Source organism: Dasypus novemcinctus, chromosome 19, assembly GCF_030445035.2.
Source record: "Dasypus novemcinctus isolate mDasNov1 chromosome 19, mDasNov1.1.hap2, whole genome shotgun sequence".
Classification (NCBI taxonomy): Eukaryota; Metazoa; Chordata; class Mammalia; order Cingulata; family Dasypodidae; genus Dasypus; species Dasypus novemcinctus.
Window position 1 is genome coordinate 55,864,038 of NC_080691.1, and position 24,404 is coordinate 55,888,441.

Below are 24,404 nucleotides of genomic sequence, written 5' to 3' on the forward strand. Positions count from 1 at the left end.
AATTCTCCACCATTACAGTGAAATCTTCTTTAACTTGATATTCTACAGTTAACATATTTCATCTTTTTTTTCCTTTTCTAAATTCTTTTTTTAAAATTTTATTTTATTTATTCATTTTTTTAAAAATATTACATTCAAAAAATATGAGGTCCCCATTCACCCCCACCGCCCCCACCCCACCACTCCCCCCACAGTAACACTCTCCCCCATCATAATGACACATCCATTGCATCTGGTGAGTACATATCTGGGCATCGCTGCGCCCGATGACCTGTGGTCCACACCAAAAAATATGGAACGCTTCACGAATTTGTGTGTCATCCTCGCGCAGGGGCCATGCTAATCTTTTCTGTATCGTTCCAATTTTAGTATATGTGCTGTCGAAGCGAGCACAATATTTCATCTTTGTAAAAGTTTCCTTGGCTTTTTCAAAGGCATTCTGTTGGAAAGCTTTGCTCACATTGTTGGTATATTCTTCCTGTTTAGTCAGACCTCCGCAGGTATTTGTGGGGGAGGAACTTTGGGAATTAATCCCGGTGAATGGTGCGAGGGGACCCCATTAATTCCATTTTGGACAAGTGGAACTCTATAATGTATAAACTCCATGAAGGCCTGGGCCATTTCCTTCTTGTTCACTGCCTTACTCTCAGGATCAAGCCCCTGCCTGATTACACTGTGGCACAACACAAACATATCTCTCAATGTAGTCAATTTATTTGAACTTCTGCAAGTTTTCCATTGATTTCCACTATTTCTATGAGAAATTTACTGTCCTTTTCTTAATATGTTACTTCTCAAATCTGTTTCACAGAGCTTTAACTTACAAAGTATTTTCCCCTTCTCAGGGCAGCTAGAAGAGACATACAGGCATCATTGCCCAGACCGAATGCTGCTCTGAGAAGCTCTTTTCAGTCTGAAACATCTGGCTGGAGAAATCTGGGTGGACAAAAGGCTGTGATTTCTGGCACTTATGATGGAGCTTCTTGAGGTCAAACCTGATGGAATAGTTGCTGATGAGTCCAGCTCCACTCAGAAGATAAGATTCTCCAAGTTTCTCAATCTTCGGAGGAAAAGGGAGGGGGGAACCAATTGCTTGACCCTTCCCCTCTAATTTCCCTTTCATATTATTTTTCACCTGTTCTTATTTTCTTTGATGGGGTGCCTGTACAGAGCTTTTTCACAATTTAAAAGGATTGTTTGTGTTGCTGAATTTTGTATAAAAATCTTTTGTCAGGTATGAGTTGAGCAAGAATTTTCTTTTAGTGTGTGCCTTAACTTTTCAATCCCATTACATAGTCTTCAGTAAAGGAGAGAATTTATTTTCAATAAAATACATGCTATCTGGTGGGAATGCAGAAGGATCCAAACATTCTGGAGGACAGTTTGGCAGTTTCTCAAAAAACTAACCATAGATTTGCCATATGACCCAGCAATACCACTGCTGGGTATATACGTAGCAGAACTGAAAACAAAGACACAAACCGATATATGCACACCAATGTTCATAGCAGCATTGTTCACTATCGCCAAAAGTTGAAATCAACCCAAATGCCCATCAACAGATGAGTGGATCAATAAAATGTGGTATATTCACACAATGTAATACTACTCGGCTTTAAGAACAAATACACTACAAACACACGTGATAACATGGATGAATCTTGAGAACCTCATGTTGAGTGAAGCAACCCAGGCATTGAAGGACAAATACTACATGACCTCAATGATATGAAATAAGCAAGCTGCCTCAGAGAGCTAGAGACTGGAAGATAGGCTTACAGGAAATCGGGGGGTAGAGGAAGGATGTGAGCTGACGTCTACAGGGGTGAGATCTATGATGAGCTGGCGGTAAGTATGAGCACAAAGAAGAGATAAAATGGGGGAAAGAGGTTGCATTTGGGTGGGGCTTTGCGGGTTTGAGGGGGGCTGGGGATGGTTGGATGGGTAATATTGCCCAAAACATTGGGGGGAGGGAGGGGCAACATACGAACATAAGAGATTGTCAGGTGTTGGTTAAGAGTAAAATGCTGAGAAAACCGTTATCAAAATATAATTAGGAGGGTTACCTGTTTAGGATGCTCAGAGGGGATGGTCTGAAGCAGGATGGACTCCTGGGGAATGTCTGAATGCTCATTTTGCCAGGGTGGGTTGTACCATTGGGTAGAGACCCAAGTAGTGAGAGTGGGGGTGGACCCACATCCTGGGGAGGACTAATGCCATCAAATAGAGGGAACTGTATCTCTTGAGAGAAAGGGTGGCTCCCAGGGCATTAGGGCAGTTGAGCAAGTCAGGCCCAAACACTGTTGCAAGTATCTCTGGAAGTGGCTCCTCAGGAAATGGAATTGGCTGTCGCTGTGGACCCCAAGGGGAGGGGAAAATGGATGCAGAGTGGATGGAACCAAGGTAAATGTGAGAGCAAGAGAGGGGTTTCGTGAGAGTACACATGGATGGCTATAAAACATGTAATATTACACCAAAAACATATAGGTGATGACAGACTAATAATGTAAACCATAATGTAAAACATAGGATAACCAAAAAATTTAGAAAACTGTATAGCCTGAAGTATGGACCACAATGTAAGCACAGATGTCACGTTGTTTGAAAGCTATTGTCTCGGAGTCTGTACATCAGTTTCAGTAAATATGATATGAATAAGTTAAAAGATTATCGCTGTGGAAGGGAAAAGGTTTTATGGTGGATGTGTGGGAGTACTGCATATTGTATATATGAATTACTGTGATCTAAGGCTCTTGTGAAGAGAAGCTTAATAATTAGGAAAAAAGAAAAGAAAAAGATAGGATGTAGAATTTTTCCAAATCAATATGTATTCTATATCTAACCTTTAAACTCATCGCTATATTCCATTTTACTAGTAAGGGAACCTGACATTATATTGGGCTTCCCTTTTCAGGAAGTTTTGGATCACAGAGTGGGTCAACAATGGCAGCAGAGGAATTCTAGTGTGGGATGTTATTAACGCGCAATATATGGTTGACAGGGAGTTATACAGGGCATGTGTCCAGGGTGCATGGAAATGTTTGGATATACTCATAGTGTAAACAATTAAAAACAACAGCTGGGGGGGTACTGGGTTACTGGCCGGGGGTTGGGGGCTCTGTCGTGGTCCCTACTGGAGCAGTGGAAGTCCCCCAGGTGCAACGGTAAGGACCAGGAAGGAATGAGGGTCCAACAGTGAGCCCCTGATACTAATGACTATGCTTGTGAGACTATACATCTGAAATAAGAACAAGGCCTAGAGCAGCACTGTGCCTAAGAGTTCCCTCCTGACAGCCTCCGTGTTACTCAAATGTGGCCAGTCTCGAAGCCAAACTAAGCATGTAAATGCAATGCCTTCTCCCCAGCGTGGGACATGACACCCGGGGATGAGCCTTCCTGGCACTAAGGGATCACTACCAAGTACCAGCTGTTGATGTAACTAGAAAATGACCTTAAATTAAAGGTTCAACGTGGACCAGCAGAATATCCCTGTCTACACATAATAACAGGAGTTAAAAATGCTGTTTGACCTAAAGTAAGGGGGAAATGGAAAAGACAAAGGAGTTCATATTGCTATGAGTTTCTAAAAAAGAGTCTAGAGGTTGTCAGAAGGATTGCCCTTATGCACACCTGAGCAGAGTCTCAGAGACAGATAAAGTAGATACAACCCCAGGTATTGGTCCTTTTGAGGGCAAAAGAGACCCACAGGTTCTATGGTTATGGCAGATGGGGGTTCACTGCCATGCCATTTGGCCCTTCTTTGGAGCTGGTGTTTCTGCGTGATGGAACTGGACTCAGATGGGATCTCTCTTCACAAGACTTTCATGCTACTTTACTGGAATTGTAGTTGGTGCTGGGGCTTAAGATATATCTAGGGGATTTGAATCTCTGGACTGACAATATGATAGCCAGGACCTGAGCCTCAACAGACTTCAGTTCCTACACTCTGATTTATTGGACTTACTCCACTCAGCTAACATGGAGTTGAAGAATGTCAACCACCACACCATGAAGCCTAGAGTGCCTACAACTGAAAGCAGGAGGATTGCATTCAATATCCATGTGGAATTTAAACCCCCTCTTGATATAGATGTGGAATGGACACAACCAAGCCAAAGTCCACAGGAAGGAGGAATACAGTAAGGATCACAGTGGACTTAATGATATTCTATTCATGAACTATTGTGGTTAATAATTGAGAAAATGTGGCATTGATGTGGAAAAAGTGGCCATGGTGGCTGCTGGGTGCGGGGAAGGGGAGGAAGAGAAGAGATGTGGAGGCATTCTCGGGACTTGGAGTTGTCTTGGCTGGTGCCCCAGGGACAATTGCCCACTGTTGTATGTCCTCGCATGGCCCACTGGATGGAATGTGGGAAAGTGTGGGCTATTGTGTGGAACACGGGACATAGGGTGCAGCGATGCCCGGAGATGTACTCACCAGATGCAATGGATGTGACATGATGATGGGGGAGAGTGTTACTATGGGGGAAGTGGTGGGGTAGGGGTGGTGGGGGCGAACGGGGACCTCATATTTTTTTAATGTAATATCTTTTTAGAAAATGAATAAATTGAGTAGAATTTGGGGAAAAAATACATGCTATCATTTTTTTCATAAATTGTTCCTGTGGTGTTGTAAATAAAAATTCTTTTCCTATGCCCTAGATCCCCGGACTTTCACCTATGTTATCTTGTATGTGTTTTATATTTCTGTGCTTTTTGTATAGTTCTTTGAATCATTTTATATTAAGTTTTGTGAAAGTAAGTGTCTAATTTACTAATTTACTTGAATTTGCATGTAGCATCATTTGTTGAAAAGATTCGCTTCCTTTCTTTAAGTTGTTACTGCTTCTTTTACAAATACAAGTTAATTTTAATTTTATTGGTCAAATATATGTGCCACAATGATGAAAGAAGTTGTTGATGTGGGAGGAGTGAGGTGAGGGGAGGGGGGTATATGGGGACATCATATTTTTTTGAATGCAACATTAAAAAGATAAAGAATGGAAAACAAATACAGTGTTGATCATTTACAAAACAATCATTTAATTGGGACCATTTTGTAGCCTTTATGAGGAAAGAAGAGTCCATACCCAGTCCAAATGCTTTCCTTTTAAGTATTCCTCAATTCCTGTAATTGAAAATAGTCCCTCGGAAACGGACTTTGGCCCAGTGGTTAGGGCGTCCGTCTACCATATGGGAGGTCCACGGTTCAAACCCCGGGCCTCCTTGACCCGTGTGGAGCTGGCCATGCGCAGTGCTGATGCGAGCAAGGAGTGCCGTGCCACGCAAGGGTGTCCCCCGCGTGGGGGAGCCCCACGCGCAAAGAGTGCGCCTGTGAGGAAAGCCGCCCAGCGTGAAAAGAAAGTGCAGCCTGCCCAGGAATGGCGCCGCCCACACTTCCCGTGCCGCTGACGACAACAGAAGCGGACAAAGAAACAATACACAGCAAATAGACACCGAGAACAGACAACCAGGGGAGGGGGGGGAATTAAATAAATAAATAAATCTTTAAAAAAAAAAAGAAAAAGAAAATAGTCCCTCTGTATTTGTCAGCCAAAGGGGTGTTGATAAAAAAACACCAAAAATGGGTTGGTTTTTATGAAGGGTTTTTAGATACCAGGCCAGAAAGCATAAGTTATTTCCCTCACCAAAGTCTATTTTCACATGTTAGAGCAAGATGGCTGCCAATGTCTATGAGGTTTCAGGCTTCCTGGGTTGGTCCCTTCCAGGGGCTTACTTCTCTTTCCCCTGTGAGCTTACTTCCTGGGGCTCCAGTTTAAGGATTCAGCCTCAAACTCCCACATCAAATCTCCCACATCAAAAACTTTTAAACTCTGTCCCTCACCATGCCTTTTATCTGTAATTCCCAACCCACAAAAGGACAGGGACTCAATGTCCTCCTGGCACAAGAGGTTTACATAATTATTAATCAAGTAAACCTATGGTTCCAGTATAATCTAATATGCCCAAAGGAAAAGATCAATTTGCAAACATAATCCAATATTTCTTTTTGGAATTCATAAATAATGTCAAACTGCTACACTGTCCTACCTTGGAGTGTCCCTACCTTTGTATTTTATCTATACTTCTCATACTGTGTCAGTTTATAAACTTAATTAATATTATATTTATTGATTATTTATTGGTGTTTTTTCTCCCCTAATCATCTTAAGTAAGAATCTCTGATAGAATCATCTTTGTGCCTCACATCATCAAAGCCCAAAAGGCAGGTGCTTACATATTTCCTGAACGAACAAATGAACTATGTTGAAAGACAAAAGCTTCTCTGAAATTAAAGCCCTTAGTCACAAAATGTTGATGAGGAAGAAATTCTGTGTACTGCTCCAAGTAAAGCAGGAAGGAAAGAAATGCAAATCAGAGGGTAGTAAAAAAAAACAATTATTGTGAATGCATTTTAGTCATTCTTCTTTACTCATAAATATTAGTAAATTCTGATTTTTACCTCTTGGTGTAGATTTCATGTTGTTTAAAAGTAAAATTAGAATTTTGTATTTTAAGTCTTTTTGTTTTGCCTTAGATTCTTAATAAAATTTAAAACAAAAAAATAAAATAATCAAAGTACTACAGTATTTTCATTTAAAATTCTTGATGTCCATACTTTTTTTCACAATATGTAATATTATTGCATCCATTTTTATTGTGTGTGCATTTTTTATCTTGTTGGCCAATTTTAAACCAAAAGAACATTTTGCATGTTTCCTCTGAAAGCAGTTTATCAGTTTGCCTTCAGAATAAGCTTATGTTTTATCAATTTCTTTTTCAGTTCTTGACTTTTGTCCTTGATAAAATAAGTGACAATATGACATGTGAAAACCAGGAGACAACATAGAGAGACCCAATCACAGAATACTTTGGAAAGGTAGATTATATGTTTACTGTAATGTTTTCATGAAAAAATAAGTATTTCATTGTCTGTAACTCTTTATTACAGGAGGCTCATGGTAAATGGCACTTTATGCACGATAGTAAAGCTCTACAGACAATAGGAAACTCCACAGAATGATCATTTATGCTGGAATTCGGTGGCTTCTATGTGAGCAGATTGCAACTAGAACTTCCACAAGAACATCCTTCATGAAAAAAAAAAGGATTCTTTTGAACCCACATATTTCTTTCCCTCACAGGGTCTATTTGATATGTGACTCTGTGATCAGCAATAGAGGTAAGTGACTTATCCCAATACAGATGGATATAAGTCAAATCTTTCACAACATTCACAACCTTTCTTGCCCAGGAGCATCAAGTGCCAGGAACTCTCATTCCTTAGCTACGGACCTAACAGTGCATGAGTGGGGGAATTTAATCTCCACCTGACCAACCATATTGCTTTGTGTTGAAACAGAAAAATGAAAATCACCAATAGGCATATAAACTGAATACATTTTTCATGGTGACAAATGGGAAATCTCCCAGTACTTCCAGGGAAAAGAGGCCACCTGATATTGGAAGAGGCAAAGTAGAATGAATCTATATGAGCAACTCCAATTTCCTATGTATTTCTCTTTCTTGAATGTGAGGAGAGACAGAACTGCCTGGGTTGGTGTGAAGGTGTACATGGGAATTTCAGAAGGGTTTTCTTGTAGGAAATCTTTTGGGAATTTAAACATAGGTCTTAGTTTCACTGCAAGAAATCATCAAATATTGGTAATAAATATATCAATGTGTGGATATGTCTATTAGTGAGTGATCTCCAGAGAAACAGAAAGAAAAAATGCATGCCCAGTTATATAAAAGAAAGATGTGTATTTTAAGCAAATTGAATAATTGATTGTGGTTGCAAGTCTAAATATCTTATGGAAAAGCTGAATACTGTAGGGTGGACAAACTATATTAAGAATGATGTCGAACCCTTGATTCCAAATTTCTTAGGCTGAAAATGACCCACTGAATGTACTGGGGAGAGTGAAAACTACAATATAAAATATTATCCATACGATGCAGCAGTGCTCCAAAATGTGTTTTGCTGCGGGACTATTGAGATTAGTAAGGGAATAAATTGTAATATTGATGTGGAGAGAGTGGCCACGGTAGCTGCTGATGGTAGGGAGAGGGAAGAAGAGATATGATGTGGGTGCATTTTCGGGATTTGGAGTTGTCCTGGGGGGTGCTACAGGAACGGATGCTGGACATTGTGTGTCCTGCCATGGCCCACTGGGTGGAATGGGGGAGAGTGTAGACTGCAATGTAGAACACTGTCCATGTGGTGCAGCAGTTCTCCAAAATGTATTCACTAGGTGCAATGAATGTGATATCATGATGAAAGAGGTTGTTGATGTGGGAGGAGTGGGGTGTGGGGTATATGGGAACCTCTTATATTTGCTAATGTAACATTTTTTGTAATCTATGTATCTTTAAAAAAATACAACTAAAAATAAATTTAAAGAAAGTTAGGAGAGGTTTTAGACTTGATGGAGAATGTCTTCTACTTCTGGAAAACATAGTTTTTTTTTAATTTGTAGCATTTATTGGTTTATGTTTTGAAGGAGTAATATACTTAAAGCAAATAGTTTGTAGAACAATCATGCATACAATATATCACCACAGCAATATCTTGGCCAGAGTTTGAAAAAACAATTTAGCACCAGAACCGATCCAAGTTAACACCTAAAATTCACAATCACGGGCTATCCTTTGTCAAATTTGAATACGGATGCATCTACATAAAACATAACTTCCAAACAAGACAATAGCAATGTCAAACTTACTCTTAACATGATACAACTCTTTTGCATATAGCCAATGATACACTAACCCTTGCCCCAGAAGAGGATTCAAAATCTTGGGTGATATGCACCCTTAAACTTGATGATTTTTAACTTAAAATACTGTGAAATAAAATTTATACAGCATACACTATATGATAAGGAAAAGAATGACATGAAAACAAAGATATGAGAACTCACACACAAAAAAGCATATCTATAATATATTAAATATATTATACTAATATTTTTATTACCCATTGCTTTGACTTGACATATGGTTGCAATGGTTGCAATTGCTGCTTAGTACTACCATATCTCACTGCACATTCCCTTTTGCCGCAGAAATATCCTTAGGTTATTGTGGTTATGTACCCAGCAAAGTGACCTAAAACTCCATCCCTTAATGGAATGAGACATTTAGTAGTCCTCTTTAATTGGGTTGTTTTTCATTAGTTTTCATCACAGAACATGGTAATACTAAGAGACATACTATCTGAACACATGTATTCAAGACATCCTCCCACTTATTTCCAATATAAAAAAGCAGCCCAGTGTCACTCTGGTAATCTGAATCAATTACTCAAGGCAGTACAGTAGCTCCCTTTTTTATGTTAATTTGGCAGAATTATGAGCCAAAGTGTGCCGGGTAACAGTCTTAATTACCAGTTCAGTGGAATCATTGCTACATTTCTTGGGGGAAATATACTTCCCTATGGAATTAAGAAGTCTAGACCAGCAGAGCTTAAGGTCACAAAGACAAGAGACACACACTTCACTAGTAGATTACTAGTGGCCAATTATTAGCAGTGTATCTCCTATTTTCACACTTAGATTTATGGGCCTGTGAGTTCTGGCTCTGGGAGAAATAGCATAATATATTGGATGATTATTTAGAGTACATGTGTGAGTATGTGTGTGTCTTTGGCACCCCAAAAGATTAAAATTAGCAGTAGCATGCACATTCTCAGAAAAGTTACCCTCGAGCTGACTCGTGATTCAGATCCTTGAGGATATGGTCATATTTGCATTGCTGTTCCTGATGTACATGGTGCTTGTAAAAGACTTGAAGAACTGGGGGTCAAATTTGTGAAGAACCCGGTAAAGGGTAAAGTAGAAGGCCTGACATTTATTCAAGATCCTGATGGCTATTGGATTGAAATTTTGAGTCCTAACAAAATGATAACTATTACTTAGTCTGTGAGAAGACATGTTTGTGGTTTCACTGAAGAGATTATAGGGGGAAGAATATAAAAGCAATGAGATTCAAGATCTTCAAGTAATAGAAACATTTAGCGGAGATTGATTCTTGTCCCAATTCAAATTATTCTTAAATCAATTTCTTTTTCCTCTATCACCTAACTATAAAGCAGTGCTTTATCTTATGCTCTTGAATATAATTCTGTAACTTTAACTTTTAAAGTAATAATTAGAACTGTTCTCTTCAGTGTTGGAAACTGAAGCACAGTGGCCTTTCAAGGAGAACGTGCTGTCTCAAAGCTCATGCCTTCTCCACAACTATGCTAGCAACCTAACGAATGCAGTGATTGGGAGTTCCTGGCAAATAGGCTGAAGCTGTTAAAGGCTGAAAGAAAAGATGAGCTCATACCTTTTGTAATGTATAGAACACTTAGACTTTGTACCTTGAGATAAGGTTTTTTTCTAAAATTCCTTAGACTATAGGTAATGCTGATAGTTAATACCAGTTGCTCTTAATGTCACATAAGCTATGTTTGTGCTAGGTGTGTGCTTATTGGCATGTAGGCTGTCATGGTCCTGCATGTAGACTCGTACACTGTAGTATATAAAGAGCACCTTGTAATCTATAAAGTTGTCTGATGAGTCTCTCCTCACAGACCCCCTGATCCCAGATCTCTCCTTCTTTTTCTTTTGCTCTTTCTTTCTCTGTTTCCTTCTCCCTTCTCTCTTTGTCTATCATTCCCGATACCCTTCGGGTCCATCGACTCTGACACTTCAGAGTCTCCATTGACCTTCATCTGTCTTCTAACTATGACATCTCATCAAGCCTTCTTTTGAATCGTCATTTTCAAAAAAAATATTAAATGTGTTTTTTTTTTGTGGATATCTTAATGAGTTTTTGTCTATTTGAAATTGAACAATTTGTATGTGTGAGTGTCTGTGTGCGATAAAGAGAAACAGAGGGTGACTGTACATACACATATGTGCATATAGTTAGCAAAAGAACATTGGCCAGACATTGCAAAGGCAGATACAGGCCATTATATAGCCTGCCATAGCCTACAGAATGGAGTGGGAGAGACTGTAAACTACAATGTGTATTTATAATCCATGCTCTGGGGATATCTTCTGGGGTTTCATTCCTCAGAGATAGCTCTTCCCAATAGAAACCAAGGAACACTGAACAAAAATGAAACCTCATGTGTACTCTAAACACTATAAAGTACTTATTTTACCAAAGAAAATGTACTCTGGGAAGCAATTCAGAATCATGCTGACATGTATGCTGATAAAATATAATTTCTTTTCATTTATAAAGTACTTCCAAAGTTCAATGACTGATTTAATTTGTTTATGATGGGGAGGAGGAGGAAGAGAATGTTATTTACTGGATATCCAGACACTGAACTAGGCTACCACATATTTTATCTCATTTGATACTCACAACTATTGTATATGCGAATCTCCTTTATTTTCTATATGTTTCTGTAACCTAAAGCTTCTTTCAAAGCACAATGGAAAAAAAAATAAGACATTGGGGAAACATACAAAAGAAATTGATAATATTCATAAAAGATAATGTATCTTACCATGTGAAAGAATTTACTTTTGGTTTATTTGGGGGGAAGGTTCTTTTTGTTTTGTTTTGTTTTGTTTTTAATAGAACAATATAACAATTACTCTTAATTCAGAAAAACAAATGGTTGCAGGCATAAAAAGTCCTTACAGGTTTACTGCTTTTCAGAATGAACCACTCATGCATGGTATCCCCGAGTTGGCAGTTTATTTGGGAAAAAAACATCACCACCCCTTATAACATTTTCCTCCTTTGCCCTCCTTTCCTTAAGAGAAAACTTTACAAACCTGGGGAGGGGGATATAATATCTTTGCAGACTGACATGCTTGTAGAGGAGCCATGAATGCTAATAACTCAAAAGCCCCTTGTTTTACTCCTGAATCAGGCAGAGTAAATGTCAATATAAGAACACATTTTGTTTAAAACAATATCAGAACATTGAATTATTACAGTGCAGTGGTTATAATTCTTTATAGATTATTCTTACTCAGGACACTAGACAAACTAAAATCACCCAACTGCTCACAGACCTGGATAAGTAGTGCAAGCAGTTGCCGCCTAAAAACGCAAAACTGTTAAGGCTTTTCTATCAGTGAGTCTCTGACATCAACAGCTTCCTCTCCTGACAGCAGGATATTCTGCGTGGCGAGGACACTTGCCAACCTCACTTTGAATCTTGGTCTTTCTCTTCATCTAAAAGGATAGAACGGGATCCCAAGGTTTTTTAATTCTTCCACCAGGTCCCACCAGGTCCCCGTTCTAGTGCATCTGTAGAAGAAAGTCACACTCCCCCACCAACTCGCCCTTGAGATGCACCTGCGGGATGGTGGCCAGTTGGAATTGTCTTTAATGCCTTACAGGAGCTCGGGGTCCTTCAGCTCATTGTAGGCCGAGTAGTCGAGGATGCTATGCAGTCCCTGGATCTACACCATGGCGTTGCTGAAGCCGCACTGGGGCTGCTGGGGCGACCCCTAGAGGAAGACAACCGCCTTGTCCTTCACCACCGTGGCCAGTTGCTCCAACGAGCCACAGCCATGGCACGCGCTGAAGGATGCCCCGCCGCACGCGGGGTCCCTGAGGAGGTGCACCGCCGCGCCGCACCTCCAGCGGATTAGGGTCGCTGCCTCTTGGCCCAGAGAGCCACTCAATCCCGCAGGCCCGCCGGAACCCTACGTTGGTCCCGGACCTGGGCTATATGGGGGGAAGGTTTTGGTTGTAGAAAGGTTGTAATGGTGGCAGGGAAGGATCACTGGGGCAGGGTGTTGGTGATGGGGGATGTGTTGGTTAGGAGTGCACTTAGGGCATGCCTCTATGGAATATGAATGTGTTCACGTGGTCATGAAGTATTATCTCAATGGGTGGAGAACCACACACAAGCTGATGGAAAATTGAATTCTTGTCCTGGGGTGTCCTGCTGCATTCTCTAATACAGTGGCAAGAATCTTTAGAGTATATATACATTGCCTAGTGATATTAGTCCAATAGCCCGGCCCTGGATATTAATGCTCGTACTTAGGTACCTTGTTCTTTTAATACTGAAACTTAGCCTTGTAATATATATTGCCTAAGAGTTACCTGCTGAAAGATTCCTTGTTGCTCATATGTAAGCTCTCTTTGAGCCAGGCTCAGCATATAATCTTAATGCCTTCTCCCCAGCATGGGGTATTATACCCTGGGACTGGTCTCCCTGGAACCAAGGGATTATTGCCAAGTGCAAACTATTAATATCAATGCATTTGGAAAACAAACCTTGAGGAAAAGGGAGAAATATTAAATACAAATGAGTTATTGTGGCTAAGAGTTTTCAAAGTGAGTAAGGATGTCATTCCAGAGGTTATGCTTATGCATATCTCAGTAGGTTCTCACTGATTGCCACAGTAAACAGTATCTCAAACAGGGGTGTTCCTGATAGCTCCAGCGATATCTAGACACTATATGCAGGGCAGACTACCCAGGAAATTGGCACCCAAACAGTGGGCCCTACCTTGGATCATATGATAACCTGTCTCCCTAATATACCAAAGTTACACTCATTTATAATTTTCCTAACTTGGTTCTTCTGTCCCTTTTATTTGAACCTGTAATTAACACTATAACCATTAAACATATATGTCAGAAATTTAAAACTTTGGGGTCTTGTTGAGCCCTGAATCTCACCAGAATTGCAATACATACTGTCAAGTTTTTAGAGCTCATTAAAGAAGCTAATGAAACAATAATTAGGAACAATGCTCTTCCAAAAAACAGAGCATCTCCAACTGCGAGAAGTCAGTTCCATCAATATGCACCATGGGATCTATGCCCTCTTTCAGTTGGTAGCAGAGTGGGCATCACCATCCTCAATTCTCAAGATTGAGAAATGAACAAACGTAAGGATGGAATGCAACTATTGACCAAAGTAGATTCATTAGTATTCTAGTAATGGAAGAACGTTTTAACATTGTTATAAGGACAGTGGTCACCAGAGGTTCTGTGAGTAGGGAGAGGTAAGAATAGGTGTAGCATGGGGTTTCATGAGAATATTGGAATTTTTCTGCATGATATTGCAGAGATAGATGCAGACCATTATCTTTTTTGTCAAAACCTATAAAATTGTGCAGTTGAAAGTGTAAAACATGATTAAACTAACCATGGGTAGTAGCAATGTTTCAACATTTGTTCTTCAATTGTATCAAATGCATCACACTAATGAAAGATGTTGTTAAAGGGGGAAAATTATGGGAGAGGGAGGAGGTGGGGTATATAGGAATCTACTATATTTTCAATGTAATATATACATAATCTAGATCTTCTTTAAAAATGAAGGAAAATTTTAACAAAAAGATATAGTTGCAATATGTGTTAAAATTCAAACACTATACATTAAAATTCTATATTCAAAGAAAGAATGCTTCAAATATGAAGGATAAATATTTTCCTTTAAAAAAAGATTCTATTGCTAACTGACATGTCCTAAAAGAAATGTGTAAGAGTTTGTTAGGGAAAAAGTAAAATGTATATGTCAGAAAATTTCATTTTCTTTATGAAAAACAGAGAGTTAGTGTTGGAATAATGAAGTTGAAATAAAATATTTTATTTTTCATATTCTTAAATGTTTTAACGGTTAATTTTGTAAAGCAGTGACAATAATAATTCACTGATTATAGCATACAGTTATGTGAAATGAATGACAGTAATCTTGCAAGGGAGAGAAGGAAAGAATTTCTTATACATTACCTGTCGTAGACATAAAGTGGGATAGTATTATGCGAAGGTAACTAAAACTAATTAAAAATGTGTATTGTAAACTCAAGGACAGCAATTTAAAACGATTTAGTTTTCATTGTTGTGATTGACATGTTGTTGATGTGCTGATACGTTTACTTATTGTGATTGGTATGTTAGTAGGGAAAATGTAAGGGAAGAATACCCATGGAATGTTTTATAACTCCAACTGCTGCTTAGTTGAGACCTTTTCCAAACCAGTCTTCTAAGGGAAAGCATGTGACTCTACCTTGCAAGTTTGAGTAGCAAAGATATTCTTTTCTCCATAAAGTCAAACATATGATGATATCATAGAAGTTGCAAAAAGAGGGAAGCAGATGTGGTTCATGTGATAACGGCTCCCTGGGTTAAATCCCTGGGGCATCCTGGTGAAAAAGAAGAGAAAGTGTGCCTTGTGGTGACCCAGTGCCCATGTGATAAGCTGAGTGCCCCTGTGTTGAGCTGAGTGCCCACATGAGTGTCTGCCTGGTGAGCCAAGTGCCCGCATGATGAGTCAAGTGCCCACATGAGTGCCCATTTGGTGAGCTGAGTTCCCACATGAGTGCCCACATGCTGAACCAGTGTCCACACGGTGAGCCAAGTCCCTATGCAAGTAACAGCATGGTAAGCCATGTGCCTCTTTGGTGAGCCAGGTACCCACATGAGTGCCCCCATGGTGATCCATTGCCTGCACAAGTGAGTCATGCAGCAAGATGATGATGCTATAGAAGAGAGATGAAGCAGAGAGTCAAGGCAAAGTGCAACAGAAACTAGGAACTGAGGTAAAGCAATTGACAAGGAAACTCTCTCCACATCAGAGGTTCCCAGGATTGAATCCTGGGAAATCTTAGAGGAGAGAGACAAGAAGAGACTAAAAAGAATAATAGATACAGAAGATCACACAGCCAATGGACACAGACAGCAAAAACACTGGGTGGGGTGGTGGGGTGGGGGTGGAGAGGGGTGGAGGGAAAATTAAATTAAATCTAAAAATAATTTTAAAAAGAATGATTACCCTGGATAGCTGTATCATGAGGCAGAAGGAAGACTCAGACCCTGACAGGAAGTCCTTCTCTAGTTTCCCTCTACTTGTGTCCAGTATCCTGAACACCCCCTAGAGGCTAGACCCATTCTGATATTCCTCCAATGATGATGCTGTTTTCAGAGAGTACATATATGGGCACCCTAAGATCTGAGAATGCTCTCCAACAAGATCCCCTGACTCGGCCAATATTTGGTGATTTAAGTTTATGAAAATTGTAGTGGAGATGTAAATTATAGTCCAGACAACTTTAGAATATGCTTCAACTTTATTTACCTTATTTTTTGGCACATAGTGCTGAATATTACTCTATGGATTAGACTTAAGTTAAATTGAGTTTGAATAACATCTGTGTTGAGAAAAACTTGAAGGTGTTGGCATCCTGCTACAAGTTCTACATGAATTACAAGATCATTTTTCATTGGGTCTTAACTGAAAAACCTCACGTTAATGGCTAACGTTATAATCGTTTTGTAGTGGGGCATATTCCTGGACCAGATAATGACAGGACATTTTAAACATCTCAATTTTCTAGCAACTCTTAAAAGTTTTAAATGCTTAATCTTGAAAAGCACTATGATGATCCTGGGTTAAGTCTGGAAAAGAAATGAGGGAGATGAATGTGTAGATAGTTCTTTGACATTTTAAATTTTATATTTTCACTCATTAATGAGAATCAACTCTGATGTACAGAAATTCTACACACTTTACCCAGTGAATCAATGTCTTCCAACACAGATGCTGCCCTGCTCCTCTACATCAGTTATCCTGCATTTGTCCTAGATAATAAAGCTCTGTTTATGCAGACATTTGATAAAGAGATTAGAAAATTTAAAAAAATATATGAATTTCAGTGGTTCTTGAGAACTGGGTATAGCACATCATTGGAAGATCCCAACAGATGCTACTAGGAACCAGCTGAAATTAAGTTATTTGTTGGCAATGTATGCAAATTTCCCATATTTTTTCTTTTCATGATGATTGATGGAGTTTTAGAGATAATCTTAGACAAATAGAGGTATATCAGCAACTTCTGACTCCAGTAGTTCATCAGACCACAGAAGGATATCCTGTAGTACTAAAGTATTATGTGTCACCTGACTTTGTAAAATATGAAAAATAAAACCTACAAAGTCAAAAGTGATTTCCTAGTAAATGTGACAATGACGGAAAACACTTTCTCTGGCAACATACACTTTATATCATTGCAAAACTCTTGGCCAATGAATTAATGGCTACCAAAGATATTGATTTGTTCCACCAATATGTGTCCCACTACAAAACCAGTATAATGTTAGCCATTAATGTGAGGTTTTCCAATTAGAACCCAATGAAAAATGATTTTTTAATTCGTGTAGAACTTGTAACAGAAAGCCAACACCTTCAAGTTTTACTCAACACAGTTGTGATTCAAACTTAATTTTCTTAACATGTACACCATATTCAAATATGGTATGAACATATGAAAGCTTATTTCTACCTATGTATCAATGACATTTTAGAACTCTGCAGAAGGCCAGAAAGGCCCATTTGCTGCCTCAGTATATACGAGATTTATTGCTTTCTAGGAAGGACTGTGATTTTTTATTCCATCAACTTTGACCTAAGCGTCTCAAGATGTTTTACTGCTAATGGGTGATATAAATAATGCCCTAGAGTTCATTAGCAATCTTGGAAAATGTATGGTCATCTACTTTTCCTTCTTCTCATTTAGGAAGACAATATAAGAGGTTGCTGTTTCAACCCAATATTAGAAACGGGGTCAGTCTTTCAAAAAAGAATGGTTGTAGTAGTCAAAGTTCATGTTCTTTGTCTAGAGACAATAGTATCTGGATATGTAAATTCAGATATTACTTGACTTTATAAGAATCAGGGATATGGACAAACTTCCAGCATTTAAGAGACTGAAGCATCTAGAACCTCATATACATTCGAAAGTCAAAAGACAAATCAGAACCCCCAATGATCCTGAACTAGAAGAGCAGCCAGATAGGGTCACTAATAAATGTTAAAAGCAAACCCAGCTACAAAATTATTCAAAAACTGAACAACTGCAGGTGTCTGACTAGCAAAACCATACTTCAGAATAAATTGCTCAAAAGAGAAGACACCAATTTCATCACAAAGGAATGCACCATTTCTGCTCACATTCAGAGAGTATATAGAAGACCTGGCACCAAAAAGCTTTGGATTGCCATGTACCATGCAGCAATTCTTTTAAACAATGTAGTGGGCAGCCTGGCTCCATCCCTTATAAATGTATTAATGCAGGGCAAAAAGGTACTTCTGGGTGCCCTTGGACATGAAGAAGTTATCTCTAATTCTTTATTTTCTAGAGGGATTAGGTACTATCTATTATAAGTGTAATAATACCTATGATATTAGGGAAGTGGTCATCCAGCCAGAACTGGTCATCCATATAGGTATTCAATGGTATGCTGAATTAAATGAAATTTCAGTTGATCATCCAGGCAATGGAGTATAAGATCTGTGACAGAGAAAAGACAGCCATAGAGTTATATTAGCTGTCACTAGTGAAGTTAAACAGCTTCTGTTGGATATTCTCTAGCTTAACAGAATGGACTGATGTAAAATCAGTTGGCTGAACTGATGTAAAATCAATTGGCCTTTGAATAGAATTCCTGCTGGATTCTATGACTGAGTGTGGCAGATACTAAAGTGCATGTCCAATGCTTTCACTATATCTGGAAAGCATTTGCCACAGCAACCAACCCTCCCAAATATGACCACATATGAGATGAACTTCTCTCTCCTTGCTGAAGATATTTTGGAAAATACTGAACATAGATGGAAAATACTGAATATAGACGGATCTTCATGGAGTAAACTAATGGTTGTAACCATTGCACTGGTTACAACCCTGAGCTAGAATTTCAAGACATAATATATCTGGACAACTTGGTGACAGAAGCATTCCAGGAATTTGAAAAAGTTGGCTGTGGGCTAAAGGAAGTAGAAAAACATGATGGCATTAATTCCTTTTATAACACACCCCAACCTGCCCCCAGGAGAAACAGGAACATGCAGCTATTTGACAAAACTGTTGATGAAATTGCAGTTAGAAGGAAAAGTCAAGCCCAAAAACATTGACCCACGTCTGGTTAGCTAATCAGGAATGTAGCAGAGCCTCTGTTGAGACACTGAATAAAAGTGTAAATTTTTGTTGAAGTATAATTAAGGCAAACATTATTGACTGGACTGATCATGGTGGTGAAGTGTTTGCCATGCCCTTGGCAGAGTTAAGGAACCTCATTTACATGTCATTACCCATCTATTGATAAGAAATGCTTTTTCTCAAGTAAAACAATTCTCAGGATTATACCAACAATAATAACCTTCACTGTAAGACAGAAAGAGTTGTAGATTGAAAATATTGAAAATTCACCTCTCTATTTCATAAATATGAATCTTTGTTCTTTGTACTAAATTCCCACCTCAATGCAGTTAAATTGAGTTGGCTTACTAAACAAAACTCTCTAGAGATTTAGGATTCCTGCTCATCTTGTTCTTGCACTAGCCTTTGAACGCCCCCTTGTGATGCAGAGGCCTCTGCAGCTCCCCTCCCATGCCCTGAAGTGGAGTTTGTGTCTGGCCTCACACAGATATTACCTCTCTGTGTTTCTCACACAGAAGTACATGGTTGTCTCCTCAATTTTCATGTTGGTCATTTCAAGAGAGATTGTGTGCATAGGGTTGCTCCTAGATATTGTGAATCTTTCTTAAATTGATGGAGCATAATTTAAATAATTTTATTTGGTTGACTCAATAAAGCTACTCCCCTTTTTCCCTAGAGACTGACAGACTCAGTTCAGAAAACATGAATCGAAGAGCATTGCAGCAGATGCTCAGAGGAACCCCCAGGCTGCCTCCAATAAGTTCCCAAGTCCACAAGCTGTACTCTGCATAGGACAACTGCAGGCACAGAGAATATAGAGTGAACAACCCATGTAGAATAGTCACAACTGAGCCTAATGAAGGAGGGACATTACATTTGACAGTGATGAGGAGGGAAGTGTCAAATAGTGCAGCCACCTTGGTGGTGGGTACTGAAGAAGGTAATAGACATTGGGCAGGCTCCTCAACAGATACTTCAGGGACATTAACATGGGAAAGAGGTACATTTTTTTTTCTCACTTGCTATGTACATATCTGATGTGATCCGAAGGACTCCTACCGTCCTTGCCTCTGAATCCTACGGTGGGCAAGGGGGAAATTATTCTTCATACTTGATGTGCAGCATTTCACTGTCCACCATACTTCCTTTCCTAAAATGTGGACACAGTCTCTGTATGATTATGATATAGGGCCTCATACTCAATTAAAGCCTGTAAGGAAAAGGGCAGGGACATCAGGCAATATCTGAGTATTAGTTAGGTCTACGAACCACTGATATGTTCATAAAATCAGTGTTTTGTGAGTGTGAAAGTCAATTATAGATGTCACACATATCAGGGATGGAGTAGGAAATTTCAAATATACTGAGCTCGTGTTGTCATCTTGTCCCATATGTGTCTGAGATGTGGCCAACACAAAGCATCTCTCTGCTCCACTCCCTGTGCTTTATACAAAGTGGGCGTTGAATATTCCCAGGTCTGTATAAAGATCCTGGTTGATTCCTAGAGATGAAATTGTGATCAATAACTTACCCTGCTCCCCCTAATTTCTCTTCAAGCAGGCACAAGTGTTCTCAAGAATATAGTGACTCACTGACACTCTGGGAACAGTTCACCTGGAATGAGTCCACATTAGGAGGGATCATTGCTGGGAACTTCACTGACAACAAGACTGTTCTTTCTCAGTGAGAATTTCCAATTTCCCTCTATCACAGTAAAGAGAGGAAGAAGCTAAATAAAACCATAGCCTCAAGTCCAGGGTAACAGGGCTTCATTCATCTGGGACTTGGGAAGTTTTTCTGCCTCAGACTCATTCAGTTTATTTATCTACACAATAGAGATAATTATCCTAACTGCCTTACAGAGGTATCATGAATGATTCTTTAAAAAGGTATCTCTGAATAGACACTGTTGAAATATGGAAGATTGGTTTGTAAAGTGAATGAAAGAAAGAATGAATGGGCTCTCTATCTGAAGAAGAGGCAAGGGAAGAGTTTAGATGGCAGAGATAGCAGGATACAAGTCAGAAACTCCTTTTTAGACAGGTGATTGTGGCTGACCTCACTTTGGGCAAAGAGAAGGGAAACGTATTTCCAGGAAACTCTGCACTCTCATTGAGCCCATTGCTGTGCACCAAGTCTTGGGAATTTATTTGTGGAAGGCATTGCCCTTCCCTCAGCAGATGATGGGAAATGTGAGCAAACAGACACAGATTTCTATTAAAGAGATGGCAATTTGAGTTTTAAACAAGAGATAAGACAAAATTTTTAAAATATACCTGCAATAGATTGAATCATGTATGTCAGGAAAGGCATCTGCTGAATCTTAATGCACATTCCTTTGAGTGTGAGTTCATTTCTAAATAGGACTCTTTAAAGGCGTATTATCCTTTATGGTTTAATATCATTTGAGAACAGGATCTTCTAAGATCTTACTTAGGCATAGACAACATGAATGATGAAAGGTTTTGACTGATACGATGGGAGCCTTATTAAGAGAAGAAATTCAGACATGACAAGAGGAATGAGAATATAGAAACCAATGTAAACTGTTAACTAAGTCATAATGACAGAGAATATGCCATGTGACTGGCGAGCAGAATTGAAATTCAAGGGACACAAGAATTCTAGCAAGTAATAGAGAAAATACCACAGAATTCAGGAAGAAAGGACTCTTTTGTTCATGACTTGATTTTGGACACCTAGCCTCTGAAACTGTGAGCTAATAAAGTCCTTTTGTTAAGCAAAGTGGAGCACAGCATTTGCCATAGTAGCCTGCAAACAGTGGCAGCTTTTAATACCAGAAAGAGGGTGTGCTGCTATTACATAAATGTAAAAATATGGAAATGGCTTGAAAACAGTTAATGGATATTGGATGCAAGAATTTGGAGTTTCTTGGTGGGAAATTCTTGGATTGATTTGAAGGGAATGTTGGTAAAGACATGGATTTAAAGTCATTTCTGTATAGGTTCAGAAAAAGGTGAAAGAAGAAGAGAAAGTTACATAGATTATGTAGTTCATTATAGATGAATGGTGATAAAAACGTGGATGCTGAAGATAGTTCCAGTGAGGCCCTTGAATAAAATGATGAATATAATATTGGAAAGTGCAAGAAAGGTGATGCTTGGTATGAAGAGGAAGAAAGTTCAGTAGAAGTGTGCACTAATGTCCAAAGGAAGGCGGGACCTGAAAATTCTGACCTTATCCAGGTAGACTATTCTGTGACTTGGGCCAGAGGTTGTTCTCAACAGCCTACAGTGTGCTTCACTGAAATGATTTCAAAGAGAACAGGGCTACACTTTTGGCCTTACCAGAACCATCCTTTTCTAAGGAGAGTAGGCTAGGACTTAGGCATCAAATCACCCATTCTAGAGGAATCTAAAATTAGAAATACATCACTTTTTCTGATGACATGCCCCCTTCAAATCATATGGTAATTCAACATTTTTTCTGAATTTTTCAAATTTAATTGCTTTTTTAAAAAAGATATAGAGATCAAAAAATATAAATTAAAAAATATAAGAGGTTCCCATATAACACACACCCCTCCCCACCCCACTCCTCCCACATCGACAACCTCTTTCATCATTGTGGAACATTCATTGCATTTGGTTAATACATTTTGGAGCACAGCCGCATCACATGGATTGTAGTTTACATTGTAGTTTACATGCTCCGCCAGTACATTCAGTGGGTTATGGCAGGATATATAATGTCCAGCATCCATCTCTGCAATATCATTTAGGACAACTCCTGATCCCAAAAATGCCCCCACATCACTTCTCTTCTTCCCTCTCCCTGCCCTGAACAACTACCATGGCCACTGTCTCCACATCAATAATACAATTTCTTCAATTGCTAGAGGTAAAATAGTTCTATAGTAGAATACCATAAGTCCATTCTAATCCATATTTTATTCCTTCATCCTGTGGACAATGTGATGGTGATTTTCCCTGCACCTCTAAATTGAGTGGGGGCTTAGATCCCACATGCTTGATGAATGTGATTCTCCTGCTTGCAGTTGTAGGCACTATTTTTGATAATTTTTCAAGAGCTGAAGGAATGCCAGAATACGTGGAAATAGACACTTTTTCTCCTAAAACCTCCACATGGGAGACCATCAGGATGGCTTCGGCAGCTTTTCCTTTAGTACAAATTCTACAACATCATATCAGGCAAAATACCATTTCATGGACAGACCTACCCTTGACAATTCAATCAGCAATGAGAGCTGAGCCCTTTTTTCTCCGCTAGAGCAGGACACCTGTACAATCTGACAAACTGTCCACTCCACTTACTAACAGACCCCTCTATGCTACTCAACTCATCTCCCCCCACACATTCTGCACAGTGATGGCTCTTCTTATGACTGCTTGACAAGAGCAAGAAAAGAAAGAGTTTGTTGGTACTCTTTATATGTGACAAGAAATTTTTACATTGCAACATTTTTGAAAGGCAAAGTTTGTGAATATATCTACAAAACAAAACAAAAAACTAAGGGAGCACTAGTTAAGGATGATGCTGAACTGACCCTCTCCTGTCTGGCTAATGGATGATAAGTAACATTTTCCCATTACCCTCAACCAGTCAATACTGAAGACATCACATCTGCATTGCCATAGAAGAAAGCAGCTAATCTAGTATTTCCTACTGAAATGATCACATCTTGTCACCAATAAATGCAGCAGTTAGCAGTTAGGCAAGAAAGGAAATCTCTCAGTGGGGCAACTTAATATCCAGATTTTCTACCAGAATTCCTATGACTAAACATTCTCATTTAGGAAACAGTATTTTCTAAAAAAACAATTTTTCTTTTAAACTGAAGCATTGTGGAAGACATGAAAATTTCCTCTTCCTCACAGTTCTGTGCATGAGAAAAAATGGTATTATTTTCCAATTTGAGAATGGAGGAGAAATAAATGAAAGAGGATAGTCATAGAAAGGGTAGGAAAGTAAATCCAGATTTCTTAGACAGATAGTGAACTGGAAAGTGGACACTTCATGAAACTCTCATTCTGCTTACTGATTTCTGTGGCATCATGTGGAACAATGAGGACTCAGCTCACAAAGGGAGACCTGGTCTTGTCCTCCAGAGTCCACAGCACGCTGGGATCCCATCAGCAGCTCTCCCCACAGCCACAGGAAATGAAGGTGACTGAATGGTAGTTTAAGGCAGCACAAGATTTCAACGAGATTTTAAATCCCATTTTGACCAACCAACCATTATCCACATGGATAGAAAGGGCCATTTGCATTTCCCACATGATGCCACCCACAGGGGACATAGGAGAGGTCCCAGGCAAATGTGTATGATGCAGTACCTGAGCCTTGGAATTTATACCACAGGAAACATGTAATTCATTGATAGGGAACTTAAGTAACAAACGGAAATATGGGACCAATAGAATGGGAAAATAAGATGGATCATCAGTCAAATAGATAATCAGATTAATGCTGAGACTGATGTGAACACATCTGCATAAGTAG

General features: G+C 39.2%; 1 non-coding gene and 1 pseudogene across 1 annotated transcript; one reads left to right on the forward strand and one right to left on the reverse strand.

Annotated features, from left to right (window-relative positions):
* Positions 1 to 286: 286 nt before the first annotated feature.
* On the reverse strand, positions 287 to 393 carry LOC111761070 (U6 spliceosomal RNA). Its single transcript, XR_002794540.1, has one exon. It is a non-coding gene; the product is annotated as a U6 spliceosomal RNA (small nuclear RNA).
* Positions 394 to 5,677: 5,284 nt separating this feature from the next.
* LOC101425239 (phosphorylase b kinase regulatory subunit beta pseudogene) lies at positions 5,678 to 18,914 on the forward strand (annotated as a pseudogene).
* The last annotated feature ends 5,490 nt before the right edge of the window (positions 18,915 to 24,404 follow it).